We start from the raw sequence: 21,928 nt of genomic DNA, 5'->3' as shown, positions 1-21,928 counted from the left end.
AGGAGAGTGCCGTACCCAACACGCACTGGCCTGTTTGTGAGCCGATCAGAGAAGTCACCTGCATGTGTAGGTAGCAGTGATGACCCAGGAAACAATGGGCAATAAATGCAAATATGACCATGTTTGTAGATATAGGAGGGACTTGAAACATCAGAAATATACCATCGTTCACACTGCTGGGGAAGGGTTACAGTACTCTCCATTGCAGCAGAGAAAACCCTGTGCCTGTGGGAGGGATGGATCTAGTTCTCTTTAAGACTTGGGAGAGGGGCTGGAGCTGCGGCACAATGGGTTAAAGTTCCAGACTGCTGCACCACAGGCATCCCTTTCCTGGCTGCTCCACATCCCATCCAGCTCTCTGCAGTGGCCTGGGAAAGCAGCGGAGGATGGCCCAAGTCCTTGGGACCCTGCACCCACGTGGGAGACCCAGAAGAAGCTCCTGGCTCCTGGCTTCGGATGGACTCAGGCCATTTTGCGGGGAGTGAACCAGCGGATGAAAGATTCTCTCTCTCTGCCTCTGCCTCTCTGTAACTCTGCTTTTCAAATAAAGTAAAATCTTAAAAAAAAAAAAAAAAAAAAAAAAAAAAAAAAAAAAGACTTGGGAGAACTCCCTTCCCAGGGAGACAGCTCAGGAAAATCTGCCAGCTTCCCAGAAAAGGAAGCAGCAGTCTAAAATAAAATACCTAAAGTAAAATTCAAATTGCCTACCAGAGAAACGACTCAACTCTTTCATCACTTACGTCTCTACCCCCTTCAGTTTCCTCTGTTATCTACAGTGAGTTGTCTTTATTGACTACTGTTACTGACTTGCATTTTATTTTCGGTCAGTAAAACATATTGACCAGTGCTAAATACTCACACCTCTTATATGGCACGTCAACTGTTATTCTTAGCACCTAAGCAATAAATGCATCAAGAATCAGCATAGTAGGTGGCCTAAGTGTTCAACTGTGTTTCATCAAAAAAGATGTTGGGGGCCAGCGCCACGGCTCACTAGGCTAATTCTCCACCTGCGGAACCGGCACCCTGGGCTGGGTGCTGGATTCTGTCCGGGTTGCTCCTCTTCCAGTCCAGCTCTCTGCTGTGGCCCAGGAGTGCAGTGGAGGATGGCCCACGTGCTTGGGCCCTGCACCCGCGTGGGAGACCAGGAGGAAGCACCTGGCTCCTGGCTTCAGATCAGCACAGCGCGCTGGCTGTAGCAGCCATTTGTGGGGGTGAACCAACGGAAGGAAGACCTTTCTCTCTGTCTCTGTCACTGTCTAACTCTGCCTAATAGAAAGAAAGAAAGAAAGAAAGAAAGAAAGAAAGAAAGAAAGAAAGAAAGAAAGAAAGAAAGAAAGAAAGAGAGAACTAGATATAAATTTTAAAGCCAGTTCAATGAGCTGGGCATATTGTGCAAAGTACTAAATTTTCTGTTATCTTTTGAAAAAATTGTAATTGATATAATTATATATAGATTCACAGAGTGCATTGTATATTTGAACACATATATACAATGTACAATGATCAAATCATAGTAATTAACATATCCATCACCTCAAACATTTATCATTTGGTTATGCTGGGAACACTCAGAATCCTCTGTTCCAGCTATTTTGAAATATACAATAAATTATTATCAAGTATGGTGACTCTACTGTGTTGTAGAACACGAGAACTTCATCCTCCTATCCACCTGTATTGCTGGACCCGTTAGCCAGTCCTTCCATATTTCTTCCTCCCTCCACCGTCCTAACCTTTGGCAGTTGTTCTTCTGTTCTCTGCTTTGATGATATCAGGTGTTTAAGCTTCCACATATGAGTGGGAAATGTGGTATTTCTTTCAGTACTTAGCTGATTTCATGTAACATAATGTTCTCTAGTCTCATCGTGTTGTCACAAATTACAGGATTTTAGTCTTTTTATATGGCTATGTGGTATTCTATTATGTACATACACCACATTTTCTTTATCCATTCATCCATCAGTGAATGTCTAGGTTGATTCTGTATCTTGGGCATTGTGACTAGTGCTGCGGTAAAACTGAGTGAAGATGTGTCTTTGCCGGACTGATCTTGACTGTGGATATACACCCAGTAGTGGGATTGCTGGCTTAAATGATGGTACTATTTTTAGTTTTCCATAGTGGCTGTACTAATTTACATTACTAACAACAGTGTATAAGAATTCTCTTTGTCCATCCTCCCACATGGATGCCAGGGTCCCAAGCACTTGGTCCATTATCTGCTGCTTTCTCAGGCACGTTAGTAAGAACCTGGATCAGAAGCAGAGCAACTGGCACTCTCAGGCGCTGTGATACCGGACACCAGTGTTACAAGTGGTGGCTGAAACCACTGGGACACAATGCCAGCCCTCGTTATTTTTTGTTGTTGTTTTCTAGGAGGACTAGAGTTAAGTGACTTTTCATTGTGATTTTTATTTGCATCTGATGATTGGGGATGTTGAATTACCTGCTATGCCACAGTACTGCCCCCCCCCCTTTTAAAAAGATTTATTTATTTGAAAATCAGAGTTACTCAGAGGGAGAAGGAGAGGCAGAGAGAGAGAGAGGCACATCTTTTCTTTTACATGTTTAGAGTACATGTTCCCACCCAATAATCCAATTGACATATCAACTAGAACAGAATTGTGGTAGAAATCGCTAATCTATCCCAATATCTATTCTCTTGCTTTTGGTTCCCCAAATTTCAGCTAAGCACATTACCTAGCCTCCTTTGCCACAATTTTCATTTTCCAAGGTATGAGTTATAAGAAAGGGTTAACCGGACTTCTACAGAATTCTCCTTAATTTATTTTGTTTATTTATTTTTATTTTTTTGACAGGCAGAGTGGACAGAGAGAGAGAGAGAGAGACAGAGAGAAAGGTCTTCCTTTGCCATTGGTTCACCCTCCAATGGCCGCTGTGGCTGGCGCGCTGCAGCCGGCGCACCACACTGATCCGATGGCAGGAGCCAGGTACTTCTGGTCTCCCATGGGGTGCAGGGCCAAAGGACTTGGGCCATCCTCCACTGCACTCCCGGGCCACAGCAGAGAGCTGGCCTGGAAGAGGGGCAACCGGGACAGAATCCGGCGCCCCGACCAGGACTAGAACCCTATTGAGCCACAGCGCTGGCCCTCCTTAGTTTAAATGACTGTTTTTTAGGAAGTTGCTATTTCAGCAGTCTTATCTTAATAATTTGTATTTTTAATACTCTCAGGCCGGGGGCCGGCGCTGTTGCGCAGTGGGTTAAAGCCCTGACCTGGAGTGCCGGCATCCCATGTGGGCGCCGGTTCTAGTCCTGGCTGCTCCACTTCTGACCCAGCTCTCTGCTATGGCCTGGAAAAGCAGTGGAGGATGGCCCAAGTCCTTAGGCCCCTGCACCTGCAAGGGAGACCCAGAGGAAGCTCCTGGCTCCTGGCTTCGGATTGGCGCAGCTCCGGCTGTTGCAGCCATCTGGGGAGTGAACCAGCAGATGGAAGACTTCTCTCTCTCTGTCTCTGCCTCTCTCTCTCTCTCTCTCTCTCTAACTCTGTCTTTCAAATAAATAAAATAAATCTTTTTTAAAAATACCATCAGGCCAGAATTTTTTAACTTTTTGGATCACAAATCTTGGTCTTTCTTGTCCATTCTCTCTCTTCTTGTTGGCCCCTTTCTCTCTGGTTATAAACTTGCTCAGATCTGCAAATTCTCTTGGAATCTATGTAACTCTCATACTATTCCCATTTTTTGCTAGCAGACTTTTTGCTCACTTGCATTTATTTCTTGAGGTACTGAAGTCTAGCTTCTGCTTCTGTCCTCGTTGTAGCTGATGAGCCCTGTTGCGGATAGAACTTTCTCAGCTTCTCTGTGGTGAACTTCTCCACTGCACCTACCATGCCGATCGTCTCCTGCAACCCTTTGTCCCAGCTCCCCGCTCTTTCATGAAGCTGTCTCTCCTTGGATTCTGAGACACCAGCCTATGCTTCTTCCAATATATATTGTTGACTAATTCCACTTTGCTACTCTCATTAATCATTTTTCTCTTGCCTATTCCTCCATGTCCATAATATGGCCACTTGCACCCTTGGTTCTCTTTTAGTTCCTTCCTGGGTTCTCGCAAATTCTAAAGGTTTTGCACCAGATCCTAATAACTTCTGAATATGTACATTGGCAGCTCTCTAAAATAAAACCTAGATGCTCAGCTGTCTGTCCTGTCCCACGTTAGTCTCTAAATCTGTCATTCCCCTTGTGTCCAGTAATAATAGTTGGGATTCTTCTATTCAGAAGGATTTCCCCTCATCAGTTACTTGGTTACTCTAAAGCATAGAATATACAGAAAAGGCTGATGAGTGCTTATTTATTATTTTTCTGGAAAGATGTGTTTATTTACTTGAAAGTCCAAGACAGAGACAGAGACAGAGGGAGAGAGATATATTCCATACGCTAGTTCACTCCCTGTATGGCCACAACAGCCAGGGCTAGGCCAGACCAAAGCCAGGAGCCAGGAGCTTCTTCCAGATTTCCCACGTGGGTGCAGGGTCCCAAGCACTTAGGCCATCCAAGCAGAAATCTGGATTGGAAGACGAGTATGTGGGACACAGAGTGGCACCCATATGGGCTGCTGGCGCTGCAGGCAGAGGCTTAACCCACTAAGCCACAGTGCCAGCCCCCTATTTATTCTTTATTTAGCTATTGGTGCCCCAAACCCATCAAAGTGAATCCAGAAATTAAAATTTTCTTTACATATCACTATGAACTCATAGATTTTTTTCATATACTTAATGCATCTTGATTGAATGCAGTCATTTCTTTTTTGGAAGGTCACATTTGCCTTATCTTTAGCCAGGTCAAATAGATGTGTGTGTCCTTTTAACATGACCCCAGTTACATGTTTCATATTTATCACCCAGTATCTAAAGTCAGCCATTTCTTTGAAGGCCTCTGATGTGTTAGTCTGTTTGTGTAACTATAAAAAAACCCAGAGGCTTGGTATTTTGTACTGAGAGAGGTTTATTTTGCTCTTTTTACAGTCCTGGAGATTTGGGAGTGTGATGCTGGCATCTGCTCAGCTCTGGGGAGGGCCTCATGGCAAGTGCATCACGATACTGGTGGCGTATGTGGATGAGTGATTCAGGGTAAATGTCAGGCTCACTTTTCACAATTCCTTCTCATGAGATCTGATCCAGTCCCACGAATCCCCACTCGCTCCATGAGACAGCACTAATCTGTTCCCAGGGATGGAGTTCCCATGAGTGAATTACCTTCCACTAGAGCCACGATGGTGCAGAGCTTCCAGACGTGAACCTTTGGGAGACAAACCACAGCCAAACCACAGCGCTCTGCAGCAGGGCCAAGCTGCTGTGCTACAAGCCACAGCACCATGTGGGCCATATGATCTAGTAGCTTCCAGCTGTTTTTGAGGGGTCAGCTTGAATAGGGATGCAAGTATGACGTGTCTAAGGATGATTTTGGAAAGTCTTTTGGGATTTTGCTGAGCTTTCTGAATCTGCAGGTAGTTGTTGCTATTGTTTAAATCAAATTCAGAAAGTTTTTGGCTAGTACTCTATGTTTTTGCCTTATTTTCAAATATAAGATCATGTTTTCTCCTGTTTTGGGAGTATCTTTTCAAATCTAGTGATGTTATTCTACTCCTAATTCTTTTTTTTTTTTTCCTCCTAGTAACTGCGTATGAGAGTCAGCCATGCAATCTGTTTCCTTGCTCATGTGAAGTGAGACAAGGGTTTCTACACTCCTGGAGCAGATAGGGTAAGGGAAGGTCTCCTGACCGCACAGTTCTAGAGCTCCCTCTTCTGTTGTTTTCCTGAACTGCACCCCTTTAGGGTTACATCCATTTCCTTCACCCTTCCTGTTCCTGACTGCTCAACGAGGAGTCTACCTCCTGCGACTTCTCCTCAATGTGGAACTTCGTCCTCTAAGAAAACTTAGGTTACAAAATTGGAAAGTTCACAGAACTCAAGCCGCTCTAGTTCTCCTGCTCTTACCTGGGCCTTGGAGTCTGCCAAGTTCCTCCCCTTGTCTTGCCTGCTGTTCTCACACTGGCCTTGCGAGCCTGCTGGAGAACACCTGTGGTCATCTGGGGCTTCTCCAGCCCTCGAAGCTATCAGAAAACCCTGTGCCTTTTCTCCCTTCTCTCACACATACTCAGTGCTGACACTACTGTTGGAGATTGCCTCCAGCCTATTCCAATATGAGGGTTTGAGAGAATAACTTTTCACCTATTGATATAGCCTGTGTCCCCCCATGAAGTGCAGCTTTGCTGCCCTATTTCCTCTGTTTTTGGGCAGGAAGAGCAGCTTCAGGGGAAATTGAAATGCATGGTGCCATCCACATCTTCCCAGAATGTATGAGACAAAAGACTTGAAATGTAGCTGAGAGAGTGGTTCAGAGCCTGGACTTTACAGTTACTCAGGCTTGGATTGAAGTCCCAGTTCTGCTGTTTATTATGTGATCTTACGCAACTGTTTTATTCTTAGTCTTGTTTGTAGGAGTGAGGTCCAGAATTCTTAACAACCAGTATGGCCCAGGTGCTGACAGAGCAGAGCCAGCATTATGGCAAAAGCTACAGATGGCTTTGTGTCACAGGCTCCGTTGTAACCAATGTGAGTTGGTTGAAGATCAGCTCTGCTCTTTTGTAGCATGGAATTGTAACTGTATATGTCTTTCAGTTTGAGAGGAATAAACACTGAAAATGTTTATAAAAAGGCATTTGGCACAGCTCCTACGACATAATAAGCATTTGATAAATGATATTTATGACTCCTGTTCATCATCAAAGGGTTGAGAAGCAGTAACATAGCTGTAAACTTTACCTGGATGCTGTTTTCTCTCTCCTGCTTCTATCTCATCAGACATTGTTCATGATCGTGGAAATTATCAACACTTTTTGAAATTGCTGACATGCCATTTTTATCACAATTTATTGTACTTAGTGATACTCGACGGAGCGATATTCAGAATATCATGACAGAGCTATCTGTAGTGCCAAGCCTTTAATTGGTGGACCATGAGGATGTGCAGGGGACTCAGAGGTGGGCCTGACTGTACTTAAGCTTGCTGGTACAGGGTGGTGCTAGGGCACAGGATCATGTGGCATTGGCTGTTTGTCTATGGGTACAGAAGTATTTTGATATTTGGCACTAGTAGGGCCACATGGCTGTGCCCTGGTAGAATTTAAACTTTTTGTGGAGAGCAGGGCCCGTCTCCCGTAACATGGCAGGGCCTGTCGCCCGGGAGACAGATAAGTACTAAGACTGTGGACAAATAAATACTGAGGACAAATACGGAGATTACCGAGACTAGACTAAATTACTGGAACTGCTAAGACTATCTCTATGCATCTGATCTCCCACCATATGGCGCTGAGAGGGAGTAAACAACTTCCACACAGCTGCCTCACCAATTCAACTAACAAGCTGCAGGAGCTGATCCTGCCCCTGATTGGAGGAGAGCAGCATGCTCAGTGTGTGGGGAGAGAATGCCAGCAGAGTTGGGATTGGTGGAAGAGGACTATAAAGGAGGAGAGAGACAACATGCAGGAGGAGCATCTGAGCAACCCCTGAGAGAGCCGGCCGGCGGGGTGCCGCCCCTCCGTGGAGGCGGGGAAAGCGGCGGGGGTGCTGCCCCTCCGCGGAGGCGGGGGGGGGGCAGCTAATCCGGGGAGGACCGGGGAAAGAAAGAACAGCAAATCCGTTGCCGCTCCTCTGCGAGCCTGCGGAGCAAGCGACACTTTTGGTATAAGTTGTGTTTTCCACACTAAGCTAATACTTATTTGTGGCTGGGAACTTAGTCTGACATGGCTACTCAATCTGTGTTGTCCATCAAAGGGTTGAATATATGTGCATTCATAAAAGTAGTTAAAGGAGGGAGGGGTGAATGACCTTAGGAAGGAGGGCATGGTTGTAGAGGAAGTTTCCACAAAAGGTAACAAAGTAACAATACCTGTGGTTTAGGAGTATGGGCAAGGACCAATGAAGATATGCCATTGGTTTTTAAAGCAAAAAGTTACAAAGTAGATGCAGCCACTCACCTGATGATCCACTTGGTTTATCCAGTGTTTGACAAAAGTCATCTCCCAGAGTAAGAGGGACGAAGGACTGGATCATGGTGATCTAAAAGCAGCAGATGTACAGGAACCATAAGTGTCTTGGAGAATCTAGCTGCTAAGTGAAAGGACTCATGAGAAGCTGTCATAGTCTAAAGATGCCACTAGCTTTCTTGTAACACTGGCTGTGAGGAAAGCTATCTTGTAACTGAAAAAGACAGCTTACTTGCCACAAAATTATAGAGATGGAGGACAGATTAGAAGTTGTTAGTGTTAGAGTAGGCTGGAGAAAGGAAAGCTGGGTATGCACAGTGGCTATGAAAGCATAGTACCAGAGATCACTGGACAGAAACCAGTCTATATTTTGACTGGGGTGGTGGGTACATGAGTCTACACAAGTGATAAAATTACATAGGACTACACACACACACGCGCAAAAACTGGTGAAATCTGAATAAATTCTGTGGATGGTGCAATGCCAATTTCCTGACTTTGATATATTAGTGCAGTTATGCAAGATGCTATCCATGGAGAATCCTTGGTGAAGGAAACACAGGAATGTTCTTCGTATATTTTTTCAAGCATTTTTTTTTTTTTACAGGCAGAGTGGACAGTGAGAGAGAGAGAGACAGAGAGAGAAAGGTCTTCCTTCCTTTTCCGTTCACCCTCCAATGGCTGCCACGGCCGGTGCGCTGCAGCCGGCGCACCGCGCTGATCTGATGGCAGGAGCCAGGTACTTATCCTGGTCTCCCATGGGGTGCAGGGCCCAAGTACTTGGGCCATCCTCCACTGCACTCCCTGGCCACAGCAGAGAGCTGGCCTGGAAGAGGGGCAACCGGGACAGAATCCGGCACCCCAACTGGGACTAGAACCTGGTGTGCTGGCGCTGCAGGCGGAGGATTAGCCTATTGAGCCGCAGCGCCGGCCTCAAGCATTCTTTTAATCTTTAATTATTTCAGAAGAAAAATGCTTTCAAAAATATGGCATATTTGCAAATCCACATTAGGTGTAAATAATTTTAGAAACTTGGGGCTACTTTGGTGTTTTGTGTATTTCCTCGCCTGAAAATACTCTTCTTTTTCCGTGCCTAAATCCTACCTATACTTTTAGACATATTCCAGGCATTTTTACTTAATTTTTTTGTTCTTTCTTTCATGAAGCAACTGAGTATATTTAAAATCTAATGGGATTATCCAAAAACTTTTATTTATTTATTTATTTATTTATTTATTTATTTATTTGACAGGCAGAGTGGATAGTGAGAGAGAGACAGAGAGAAAGGTCTTCCTTTTGACGTTGGTTCACCCTCCAATGGCCACCACGGCTGGAGTGCTGCGGCCGGCACACCATGCTGATCCGAAGGCAGGAGCCAGGTGCTTCTCCTGGTCTCCCATGGGGTGCAGGGCCCAAGCACTTGGGCCATCCTCCACTGCACTCCCTGGCCACAGCAGAGAGCTGGCCTGGAAGAGGGGCAACCGGGACAGAATCTGGCGCCCCGACCGGGACTAGAACCCGGTGTGCTGGCGCCGCTAAGTGGAGGATTAGCCTATTGAGCCGCGGTGCCGGCCATCCAAAAACTTTTATTTCCTCTCATGAGTGGATGCTGTTTGCTGTGACACAAAACCTGGGATGAACAGCTCGTTATCGTACTTGCTGAGGATCTTCCATCAGAAATCATGTCAATCAAAAAGAGCTGTCTTGGCCAGTGCTGCAGCTCACTTGGCTAATCCTCCGCCTGCGGCACAGGCACCCCGGGTTCTAGTCCCGGTTGGGGCACTGGATTCTGTCCTGGCTGTTCCTCTTCCAATCCAGCTCTCTGCTGTGGCCCGGGAAGGCAGTGGAGGATGGCCCAAGTGCTTGGGCCCTGCACCCACATGGGAGACCAGGAGGAGGTACCTGGCTCCTGGCTTCAGATCAGTGCAGCGCACCAGTCGTAGTGGCCATCTGGGGGGTGAACCAATGGAAGGAAGACCTTTAAAAAAAAAAAAAAAGAGCTGTCTAACCCATGCCTTATCCTCTTCCTCCAGAGGCTAACATCCAGTGACTCACTGATGTGATGGCATAAAAATCCAGCCTCTTGCCTCATCTCAGGACATCTTAAAAAGGACATCCTATCTTCAGAACTTTTAGTGTTTGTAAGATTTGTAGTAATTGCTCTTTCATTCCTGATCTTGTTAGTTGTTTTTCCTCTAACTCTAGATTAGTCTAGTTATCAGTTAATGGATTTTGCTGATGTTTCAAAGATCTCATTTTTGGCTTTGTAATTAATCTCTATTATTTATTTTCTGCTCCATTGATTTCTGTTTTTTATCTTTAAAATTTTCTTCCTCTCCTTTCCTTAGTTAACTGTGCTCTATTTTTTGTTAACTTTCTTCAGTGGAAACTTGAATCATGATTCACACCTTTCTTCTTTTCAGTACAAGCATTTAAACCTATAAGCTGATTGCTCTCTGGGTTTTCTGGATCTCTTCTGATATTTATTTATAATGTAATCATACTATTGATAGAGAATGTACCATGCATGCTTTCAGTCTCTGTTTTCTGGCCCAGTATATGGTCTGTCTTGGTGAACATATCATGTAAGTTTGAGAGGAATATGTATTCCATAGTTGTTGGGTGCAAAAAGGGTTCTATCAAATCCCAGTTGGGTCATAAAGGCTGATGATGCTATTCAGGTCTTTAATGTCTTTATTAAATTATTGCTGTAAGCCCCAACTATAAAGATAATCTGCTTACTTCTCATTTCAGTCTGTCAGTTTCCCCTGTGGTGGTAACCACTGCTACTCTCCTCAGTTTTCGAGTCTTAGATGGCTCAAAGGTTTGCTTGACAAATGTATTTAAGGCATCAGCAAGACACATGGGGAGTTTATACATAGAATTTCCTTCTCTCCTTTTTGGAATTTCTTTTATTGGACTCTCTCCCACTCCTACTTTCCGGACACTCCAGGTGTCTCTACACTTTAAGGTGGTAAGATCACAGCTAACAAGAGGGCTATTCTCAAGTAACTAACTCTGCCTTTCAAATAAACAAACAAATAAATAAAAAAATTTTTTTTAAAAAAAGGAATCAGAAATTTTTTTAAGAGGCAGAGAGATGGAGCAAGGTGAAACAGAGGGAGCATGTGTGCAAGAGCACTCCCTAAATGGAGGCAGGAACTCAATCCAGGTTTCCCAATGGGTGACAGGAACCAATTACTTGAGCCATCACAGCTGCCTCCCCAGGACTGCTTTAGTAGAAAGCTGGAGTGAGGAGCAACAGCTGGGTTCCCATTCCAGGTACTCTGACATGGGAGGCATGTGTTAGGCCCAAGGTCCACCCCTTACCTTACCTTTTTAAAGTTCTATGTGTGTAAGTTTTATTGTATGCCTAATATATCTATACCATAATTATACATGTGTGTAATTTCCATCCATCCTCCCCCATAGGGATGTGTGATCTAAAGTTGAAGGCGACTGCCTTAGATTAAACTTGATTAGTCTTGCATTCACTGCTTCGTGTTAGATGTCCCTCTTGGACTTAAAGTGGGACAAAATAAATGACCATGGTAACGGAATGATCAGCATGAAAATAATTGCCAACATTTACTAAGAATTTACAAGCGGCCATATCTTAAGTGCTTTACACACATCCTCGTAACGGATCAAAGCACAAATGCCCATTTGACTGCTGAATTATAGCCCATGCGATGACTTCACGCCATGAGAGCAGCTTATTGCAGTGTCTGCTCACTCCCGTATCCCCCAGTGCACAGTGGACAACAGATTTGGCAAATAAAACAAAATTTAGTGCTGCCAAATTTCTCAATCGAACCGGGCCGAATGGATGTCTTTGCAAGGGGCTTAGACCTCCAGCGTTTCGCGTCTCAAAAGCCAGAAGTGCCAGATGCTGACCAGGAGCCATGGTTATGAGGCCGTGGCTTAAATGCCCTTGGCTAGCGCTTGACGCTGAAAAAAAAAAGAAAAGAAAAGCGAGGATTAAGGAGGCGAACCCCTTTCCCAGGCAAGCACAGCGCTCGAGAAGCCGCATCCGCCTGGTCCAGGGACTCTCAACCCTACACGCAGCTACACCTGCGGGCGTGCAGACCCGACGTCGCCGCGTTCCGACGCTCTAGCCCCACCTGGCAGCGACGCCGGAAGTCTCGACTGCTCTCACGAGGCTCGCGGAGCCCCGTACCCGGAAGGACTTGGCCACGTTTCTCGCGGCTGACAGGTTGGTCCCCTGGCAGCGAGCGCCTTGGTCTCTCCCTGCGCGACCAGCGGTGCAGGCGTCTGGGCTACTGCAAGGAGGTGGGGGTGCCTACACCTTCCCTCCCTCCCGCTCTGCGCCTTGGGTTGCCACAGGTGCCCCCTTCCCGGAATTGATGAGGCTGAGTGAAACCAACCGCGGTCTTGCCCGGCAGTTGTTGGGTAGCTCCCTCAGCAGCACACTGTGAAAACGGGGGTCCTCTCCCGGAGATGGGGAGCAGGGCGCTTCTGTGGCTGGTCCTAGCTCCCAGCTAACTCCCTGAGGGGTACCCTGCTCAGGTCGACGCCGGAAAGAAAGTTCTGGTTCAGTGACCGTGTTCTGCTTTTGTCCCTATCACACCTGAGGAGTCGGACGCTGTTCCAACAGGTGCTGGATGCAGACCTGTTATCAGGGCACAGTGTGTGTGTATCCATGTGTGTATGTAGGAGGGAGTGCTCTCCACCCCAAACCCCAAGTAACTGCTGTCTACGTGTGTGTGTGCGTGTTGTGGAAAATTCATGTAAAAGAGATCACACAATGTACGATTTTTTTTCCGCGTCTTTGACTTGACATTAAGGTTCAGACACGCTGTAGCATGTATCAGTGTTTCTTTCTTGTTATAGTGGGATGATATTTCATTTTGTCGGATATACCCCCAGTTATGCGTTGGTCAGCTGATAGACATTTAGACTATTTCCACCTTTTGGTTATTAGGAATAATGATGATGTGAACGTTTTTATCGCAGTTTTTACGTGTACGTCTTGTTTTTGGCTCTCTTGGTTATAATATATCTGGGCATGGAATTGCGGGGCCAGATGGTACCTGTTTAATGTTTAGGAACTGCTACACAGGTGTTTTCAGAGCGGGGGCATTCTACCTTCCCACCTGCAGCATATTGGGGTTCTGCTCTCTCTGCACCTTGCCAACACTTGTCTCTCATTCTGGCCGTCCTAAAGGATCTGAAGTGTGTCATTGTGGTTTTGACTGCATTATCCTGATAGCTAATGCCAGCATCTTGTTTGCTTATTGCCTGTTTTTATATCTGCTTCGGAGAAATGTGTATTCAGAGTCTTTGCCCATTTTTAATTAGGTTGCCTTTTTTTGTTTGTTGTTACTGAGTTGCTGGAGTTCTTTATATGCAAACCGCCTACCATACTTGCGGTAGTCTTAGATTAAGCTAGACTGCCTTTAAATTAAATCACATGAGGTTGATTTTGCCTCTCCCTGGAGACCTAGTTACAGAGTGCTGTGTCTAATTCCGAGTGAGCTGTTTCCCAGCAACTTCTATGGGTAAAGCAAGGCTCAGGAAAAAAGGCTGTGAAGAACCTTCGAGGGGGAAACTTTTTGTTCATTGTGTAGTTTTGTCTTTTCCTTATTGACTGGTAAGAGTTATTTGTGTAGGGACATGAACTCACCGTTAGGCGTGTGAAATATGTTCTCATATATTTGCCTGATAATTTTAATGTGTTGATGTTTCACATTTTTGTTGTGTCAGACTTTCAGTCTTTTGATTTAAAAGATTTCTGAGGGATAGTTTGGGTTACTATTTTTAAATAATGGGAGTTTTGGAAACTGACATGCTAGTTCTGTGTTTAGTGTGACATTTGAGTCCCTGATATTTAATCTGAGAGCATTCATTGTTTTAGGCAGTGTTGTCTCCCTACCTCTGCGTTAAAAACATACTATAATCTGCTTCCCTTTTGTTAGTTCACTTAATTTTCTGTTTCAAACAGATTCCTAAAAGCTGCTCTCTTATTCTTTGGTTCATGCTTACTGTCTTGCATTGGATTTGTGAGCCCTATCCTAGACAGCTGTCACCAAACAGTAAGTGCTTATTTCAGAGCACCAGATGTGTATTTGAGAATCAAATGTGTGCAAGGTTTGAATGTTCTGTCTACACTGATGGGGCATGCTGGGAGATTCATTATGAAAAATCCTATTAGCATTCTTTTGATACTTGTTTTTCTCATTTCATTGTTTAAAGGATAGTAGTAATTTAGGATATTTTTAGAAACTGAATATTTTGAAAGTCTAGGAAAGCTATATATCTCCTTAGAAAAATGTGGACTTCTGTTTCACCTGTAATATCTGAGGCTTCATTACTTCCCCAAGCTGTGATTCCAGTTTCATGCTTTTAAAAAATGTGGTCAAAGATGTGTGAAATAAAATTTGTGATTTTAACTACTTTCAAGGATGTAATTTGGTAGCTTTAAGTGCTTTCAGGTCTCTATGCTGCAGTCACTACCCTCTACTTCCAAAATGCTTTCAGCTTCCCAAACCGAAACCTTGTACCCACTGAATAGGAAGTCTCTCTCCCCTCTCCCCAGCCCTGCAGTCTCCAAGATACTTTCTGTCTCTGAGTTTGACTACCCTCAGTATCTCATCTAAGTGGAATAATGCAATATTTATCCTTTTGTGTCTGACTTACTGCATTTAGCACAGTCTCTTTAAGGTTCATTCATACTCCAGCACGTGTAAACATTTCTTTTTAAAGGATGATTATTCCATTGTATATGTTTACAGCGTTTTATTATCCATTCGTTAGTTGATAGACAATTAAATTGCTTCCACCTTTTAGCTATTTTGATCAGTACTTCTATGAACATTGGTTTGCAAACATCTGTTCAGGTTCCTGCTTTCCTCTCTATTTCTGGTTATAAATCCAGAAATAGGCTTGCAGGATCAAGGATACTTCTCTTAATTTTTAAAGCACTACCCATATGCTTCAGTGTTTTTTGCCTTCATATAAAAGATGAGATTTAAAATAATCACATAATTTAGGTATATATTATCACATTTACCCCCTCCTTTTTTCTTTTCTTTTCTTTTTTTTTTTTTTTTTTTGATTGATTTATGAAGGGCAGCATGACAGGCCCAGGGGAAGAGAGATAACCATCTGCTGGCTCACTCCCCAAATGGCTATAAACAGGCAGGTCCAGGCCAGGAGCCAGAAACTATCCTGGTCTCCCAAATGGTGGTAGTGACATAAGCACTTTGGCCATCTTCCACTGCTTTCCCAGGTGCATTGGCAGGGAGCTAAATTGGAAGCGGAGCAGCCATGGCTGGGACCCCAACTGGCACTGGGATACAGGATGTTGGTGTCGCAAGTGGCAGCTTAACCCATGCGTCACAGTGGTGGCCCCACTTTTACCTTTCTAAAAATATAAATTCAAAGAGCCATTTCAGACGAAGGGATATAGATATTTTTGTCTTAGGTCTTGGAGATCTTTGGGTTTTAAACTTACTAGAATTCAGACTAAATAAAATATTTGCCTGAATGGTTTCCCAGATCCTAAAATGTTTATGATTCAAGCCTCTGCCCCCTTTTTTTTCTTAATGCTTTTTATATTTTTAGTTTTTTGGGCAGATTACCTATCATGGAGTATTCTAAAGTGGAGATGCTTTTGTGAATTTGTGTAGTTGGAAAGGTCTGTGACTTAGTGCTGCTCCAGGAGGGTACTTTGGCTGTTCCTGTAGTACAGGGAGAATACTGCTCCCTGTGACAGGCAGGGTTATCCATGTCATTAATTAGTTGAACAGGAGCCAGGGTTGCAGTGCAGTGAGTTAAGCCACAGTTTGTGGCACCAGCAACCCTTATTGATTCGGGCTCTGCTGCTGTGCTTCTGCTCAAGGTTGGTGCTCCTGTGCTTGGGAAGGCTGCTAAAGATGGCCCAGGTACTTGGGCACGGGCCGCCCGCACGGAGGACTTAGATGCGGTTCCAGGCTCCAGGCTTTGGCCTGGCCCAGCCGTGGCTGTTCAGCCAGCAGTTGAAAGATTTTTCGGTCTCTGTTTCTGCTTCACTCTGTGTCACTCTCTTTCCAGTAAGTAAATCTTCTATAAAAATTAGTTACACAAAGAGAATGACTCATATTGGGATTTTTTATGACTGTGCCATTCTTTTTTCAGCTATTTTCCTGTTGCTGGAATTGTAATAGTGTTATGGGTAGAAAAACAGATAACAATATGGCTCTATGAGTACTTGAAAACTATGATTTCACGCAGCCTGCCGGATCTGGGAACAGAATGGTTTAATGGCAGCTCTAAGAAATAAGAGGATTTATGTGCATTACCCTCTCTACTCTTCCTCCCTCCACTTTCCTAAGTTCCTAGTTTAATATTCCCTCATCACTGTTAACAACCCCTAGCACATCAGGAACCAGTGTTATCAGGAGAGGTGGGCAGCAAGTGTGTTAATGTGATTCTTGCTCTGTTTGGTCTGTGAGTCATCTTCACTCTGCTCTGGTAAGCTGTCTTCTTGTGGGCTGTTGGTGCCTTATGGTATTTGGCATCTGCAAATGCACTGGAAAGGCCCTGAGATGGATTTAGATGTTACTGATTTTTTGGAAATTTGATATCACTTCAACTCACATGTGACTTCCTCAGCATCCTGCAAATACCAAGATTACATGGAGACTATGTATATGTATATGTATACTCCAGCTTTTTGAGAGAAACAAAGTGTAATCACGTAAAGATTGTCTTTATAAGACTTCTTTGAATACCTTTTGTTTATAGATTATTACTTTTCATTGACCCTTCCTGTGTTAGGGACAAAGTTGGTTGAGTTCTAGGATACACTGATTGGCAGGTTTTGGAAAACCCCTCCACATCCATATTTCTGTATTTAAACATACCGTATCATATTAGGGCCTTCCTGTTTTATTTTGTCTTGGGTCTTTGAACTATAACTGGTAAAAACATTGAATTTGTAAGCATTATTTTATTTATTTGAGAGAGAGCAAAAATACTCCTATTCACTGATTCACTCTGCAGATGCCTGCAGCAGTGAGAAGCCACTCAAATCTAGGTCTGCCATTTGAGTGGCAGGAACTCAATTACCTGAACCATTCCCGCTGGAAGCTGCAATCTAGAGCCCGAGACAGTAGTCAAACCCAGGTACTCTGATATTGCATGCAAGTGTCTTACTGGTGTCTTAATCACGGGGCTAAGTGCCTGCCCCCAACCCACTGAATCCTTTCATATTCTAACTTTCTGTGACCCCCCCCCACTTTCTATAAATAGCCCTGAGAATTTTTTATCCTTGTACTTTGTTTCTCAAAAAAATACACATTTTTTAATTTTTGATATGAAGCATTGTTAAGTTTAATCCATGTATGGATTCATGTAAGCTACACCTCAAAATCTCTTTAATCCTTAAGGTTGTCTCTTCATTGTTACGCTTTCCCTTCATCCAAGTAACCATAACCGAAAAGTAAATACCATTTTTCCTCTTTTTACAGTGGAAATCAGTAAAGTTGTAACTCTGTCCTTCCTTGTTACTATGGGTTTTATCTAATTGTGGTGGTTTAGAAAGTATAAAATCAACATACTTCCTTTAAGTTTCCTTGGAGAAGCTCCTTAACTTACTAATAAACTTGATTAGGGAAAAAAATGCTACTGATGTCTTCCAACAGGTGGCAGTGTGGTGCTATAATTGGACAGTGTGTGGTGTTTTGTCTGCTGAAAAATAGTTGCTCTAAGTTTCTACTTCAGAAAAAAATGAGATAGTTAATTAAGAATTAACATTTAACTTTGGAATCCATTACTAAGTCTTATTCTTGAAATGTTACTAAAGTATTTTGTGGATAATAGTATTCCTCAAAATATGTGCATTTGTTTTCAAGTAGTTTCAAACATTTGCAGAGTGTGAATTGAGGTTAATCCTTAAGGTTAACCTTACTAACAAGAATAACTCCAGTGTTACAGATGAACCTGCGAGTTGCAGAATTTTTTTTAAAGATTTATTTATATATTTGAAAGTCAGAGTTAATAGAAATCTTCCATCTGCTGGTTCGCTCCCCAAATGGCCACAACAATTGGGGCTGCAAGAGGCCAAAACCAGGAGCCAGGAGCTACTTCAGGATCAGGGTCTCCCACATGGATGTAGGGGTCCAAGTACTTGGGCCATTTTCTATTGCTTTCCCAGGTGTGTTAGCAGGGCTCTGGATCGGAAGTGCAGATGCTGGGACTCGAACTGGCATCCATAAGAGATGCCATCACTGCGGATGGCCGCTTAACCTGCTGCACCAGTGTGTCAGCCCTGAGTTGTAGAATCTCAACAGTAGGTCTGCAGATGTTTTATGCCTCAACTTTCTCTGTTACACGTAGGCATCCCATCTCTATCATCCCTGACAACCAACACATGGGGCAGATATAAAAGAGACAGTTTTCAGGTGCCAGCGTCCTGAGGGCAAGCCTTAGTGGAGGTGGTCTGTGAGAAATGAGGAAGGTGATCCTGTGAGACATTCATGCTTACACGACTCTTGGGTGTTTGAATCTAACCCATCCAATAAGGGGACTCCCTTTGGTACTTCCAGTGATATATCCTTTCCTGAGACTAGGACTGCTGGTCATCTGGGTGCTCAGTGTGTCATCTGGGGTCATAGGTGAGACCGCTCAGCATTCTCCAGACCCTGCTTCCCAAGTGTTACCTGCTGCATTCATTTCATCTCAGCCACTGTCATCCCAGTCCAAACTACCATTATTTCCCTGGGCACTGCTTTCTAACTGGTGTATCAGCATGTATTACTGTTTTTCATGTGACAAGCATTTTGAAAAGCATAAAAGCTGATCATATCACTTGCCTACCTAAAACTCGTGTTGCTTACCATTGTACTTAGAATAAACCCCAAATGTTTAACTGGACCCGCAACACTCCTGTACCCTGTGATCTGGGCTCCGCTTACCCTTGCAGCCTTATCGTGCCACTCCCTTTATTGACTGTACTCCGGCCTCTCGTGTCCTCTTTGTCCTCTGACTGGAGGGAGTCATAGAACAGATGCAGGGAAGTGTCTTTATAAGACGACATGCATTTCAGACAATTAAAAATGCTTACGAAATATTAGTGTTTGTGACTCATAGGGACATTTTCATAGCAATCAGAAATCCATCACTTTGCCACTTTTCTACTCCTCAAGTTGAAACTAGGAATAAATTCACATCTGAGTGAAGATTCTATATGAGGGGCCGGCGCCGCGGCTCAATAGGCTAATCCTCTACCTGTGGCGCCGGCACACCGGGTTCTAGTCCTGGTCAGGGCGCCGGATTCTGTCCCGGTTGCCCCTCTTCCAGGCCAGCTCTCTGCTGTGGCCTGGGAGTGCAGTGGAGGATGGCCCAAGTTATTCCAGTGGAAAAAAAAGAATTTAGGACCAGACAATGGTTACCTGTAAGACTTCAACTATGGATAATCCTTAAAAAATTTAAAAAAACTTTAAAAATCTTTTAAAAAATTATTTGGTAGCTCTCAGCCCTGCTTTAATTTTGTGATTATATTCTTCTAGCATTTAATTATGTATTAACTTCTTGTTTTCGTGTGTGTCAGCCTTGTCTCGGGAACCAGTGGGACCACACAGCCATTCAGGTCGTGGATGCCTTTGGTGGCATCTCTGAAAAGTGATAGTTTATAGCCTGTTACTGAATTTCTTGTTCCCCTGTAATGTCCATAGAGTTGTGTTCCAGATAAAGAAGACAGGGGAAATGAAAGGAGAAAATAATAATTGTTATTTATTAGGAAGTGACCCATAACTGAAGGTTGAAATTTTCAGATTGAATGTTCCCTGTGAATGCCCAGTCTAATAAATATCCCTATGTTAGGGTACATAATTAAGAAATTTCAGGATGCTGGGAGGACAATGAGATGATTCTGGAATTGAAAAAAATAAACCACAAATAAAGGATCAGGCATTAGAATGGCTTTCAACTTCTTTACCTCAACCTGGAAGTGAGAAAAAGTGGAGCAATACCTTTAAATTCCTAAAGGAAAATGGCTTTTAAAAAATTATTTGAGAGGGGCCGCTGTTGTGACATAGCGAATTAAGCTGCCTCCTTTGACACAGGCATTCCATATTCCATATGTGTCCTGGCTGCTCCCCTTCTGATCTAGGTCCCTGCTAAAGGCCTGGGAAAGCAGCTGAAGATGACCCAAGTGCTTGGGCGCCTGCCACCTATATGGGACACCTGGAAAAAGCTCCTGGCTTCAGCTTCAGCCTGCCTGACTGTTGGCAGCCATTTGGGGAGTGGGTGGACCAGCAATTGGAGGGTCTTTCTGTGTCCTTCTGTCTGTAACTCTGCCTTTCAAATAATAAATAAATCTTTTTAAAAAACTATTTAAGAGAAAGAACAGAGTTCTTATCTCCTGGTTCACTCCACAAATGCTCACAACGACGTGGCAGGGTGGTAACAGTAAATGGAAAGCAGGAGCCAGGAACTCAATCCATGTCACCCATGTGGTGGCAGGGACCAAATTACTTGATCCATCACTGCTGCCTCCCAGGGTCTGAATTAGGAGCTGGAATCGGGAGCCAGAGGTGGACATTGGATGGCACTCCTGTGTGGGTTGTGTGCCCTAACCAATGACCTAAATGCTCACTCCTAAAGGAAGATGATTTTTAATTTAGGATTGTGTACTTAGCTACATTATAGCCAGTTTGAATAAAGATAGTTCAGAAATATGTAAGGTTTCAAAACATTTACTTCCCCATCTCCTTTATGGAAAGCTACTGGAGGGTGAGAAACTAACTCCCCAAATTGAGAGTAAAGTAAGAGAAAAACAGGGGGTGCAGTACATAAAGATCCAATACATGAGGGAGTATGGGGAATCCCAAGCACAATGATGAGGAGGTGCCAAGATGCCATCTGTGTAGCTGATGAAGAAGCCACTCCAGGCTGAAGGGCCATAAATCAAGTGCTGAGGGCTGTAAATACCAAGATGCTTGCTGTCACTCTTCTATCTTTTCAACCCGAGGACAGAATTCCCAAGTGAGCTTGACCCTGATTCTAATCTGTTATTGGCTTGTCTTGACCATGTGCTCGTGGAGTTTGCACTCTCCCCTTTGCCTCTGCTCCCTGGCTCAGTTGAGGTTATTTGTTTCACCTCTCAGAAGTATTCTGCTTTGACCTCCTCTTAAGTCCTTGAAGGTAGCCATGGCGAGTTTAGACACTCACAGTACACAGCCCTTGTCCTCTTTCCTGTAATCCTGCTGGAAGTTTAGTAATACCAGCCTGCAGGCCCTGGGGGGAGCACTGTGGTTTACCCACATGTTTTCCAACATTCATGCTTTTACCTGCTGACTTCCACAGAGGAATTCTGTTGACTCCATGGCAAGCCAAGACTGGACGGTGAGGCGGAGACTCTGTTCTTTCCCTCTCCTTCCCTGCCCTCCTGTCAGGGCCCATTGCCCTTGGAGATTAAGGATTGTGATTTCTATTCACTTTTTCAAACTAAAAATATATTGTTAGTGATACTCATGTTGTTGCATATTAGAAGTGAGCAAGCAGGGCCAGCACTGTGGAGCAGTGGGTGAAGCCATTGCCTGCAGTGCCAGCATCATGTATGGGTGCTGGTTCATGTCCTGGTGCTCCATTTCTGATCCAGTTCTCTGCTGATGTGCCTGGGAGGGCAGCAGAGGATGGCTCAAGTGCTTGGGCCCCTGCACTCACGTGGGAGACCTGGAAGAAGCTCTTGGCTTCTGGCTTCAGATAGGATCAGCTCTGGTCATTGTAGCCATCTGGGGAGTGAGCCTGTGAATGGAAGCTCTCTCTCTCCCTGCCTTTGCCTCTGTCTCTCTGCAACACTTTCAGATGAATAAATCTTATAAAAAAAAAAAAGTGAATAAGCAAGTATATGATTAACCTAGAGATCATGATAATAGTTACTTCAGGAGGGGCTGGCGCTGTGGCGAT

The 21,928-nt window shown here is 44.1% G+C and overlaps 1 protein-coding gene across 11 annotated transcripts in view; it reads left to right on the top strand.

Annotated features, from left to right (window-relative positions):
- LOC103349457 (uncharacterized) overlaps positions 1-21,928 on the top strand; it is an 83,161-nt gene that overhangs the window by 726 nt on the left and 60,507 nt on the right. For 3 of the 11 annotated variants that reach the window (XR_011383175.1, XR_007922218.2, XM_070059781.1), the window contains exon 1: positions 12,093-12,230. The exons of 1 other annotated variant lie outside the window; for it this stretch is intronic. The gene's annotated coding sequence lies outside the window, so the exon portion shown is untranslated. 7 more of the 11 variants (XM_070059779.1, XM_070059780.1, XR_011383176.1 and 4 more) reach the window with 6 other exon arrangements.

This window comes from Oryctolagus cuniculus, chromosome 16 (genome assembly GCF_964237555.1).
Source record: "Oryctolagus cuniculus chromosome 16, mOryCun1.1, whole genome shotgun sequence".
Taxonomy (NCBI): Eukaryota; Metazoa; Chordata; class Mammalia; order Lagomorpha; family Leporidae; genus Oryctolagus; species Oryctolagus cuniculus.
The sequence above is the reverse complement of the archived record's forward strand: the minus strand, read 5'-3'. Positions and strand labels throughout refer to the sequence as shown.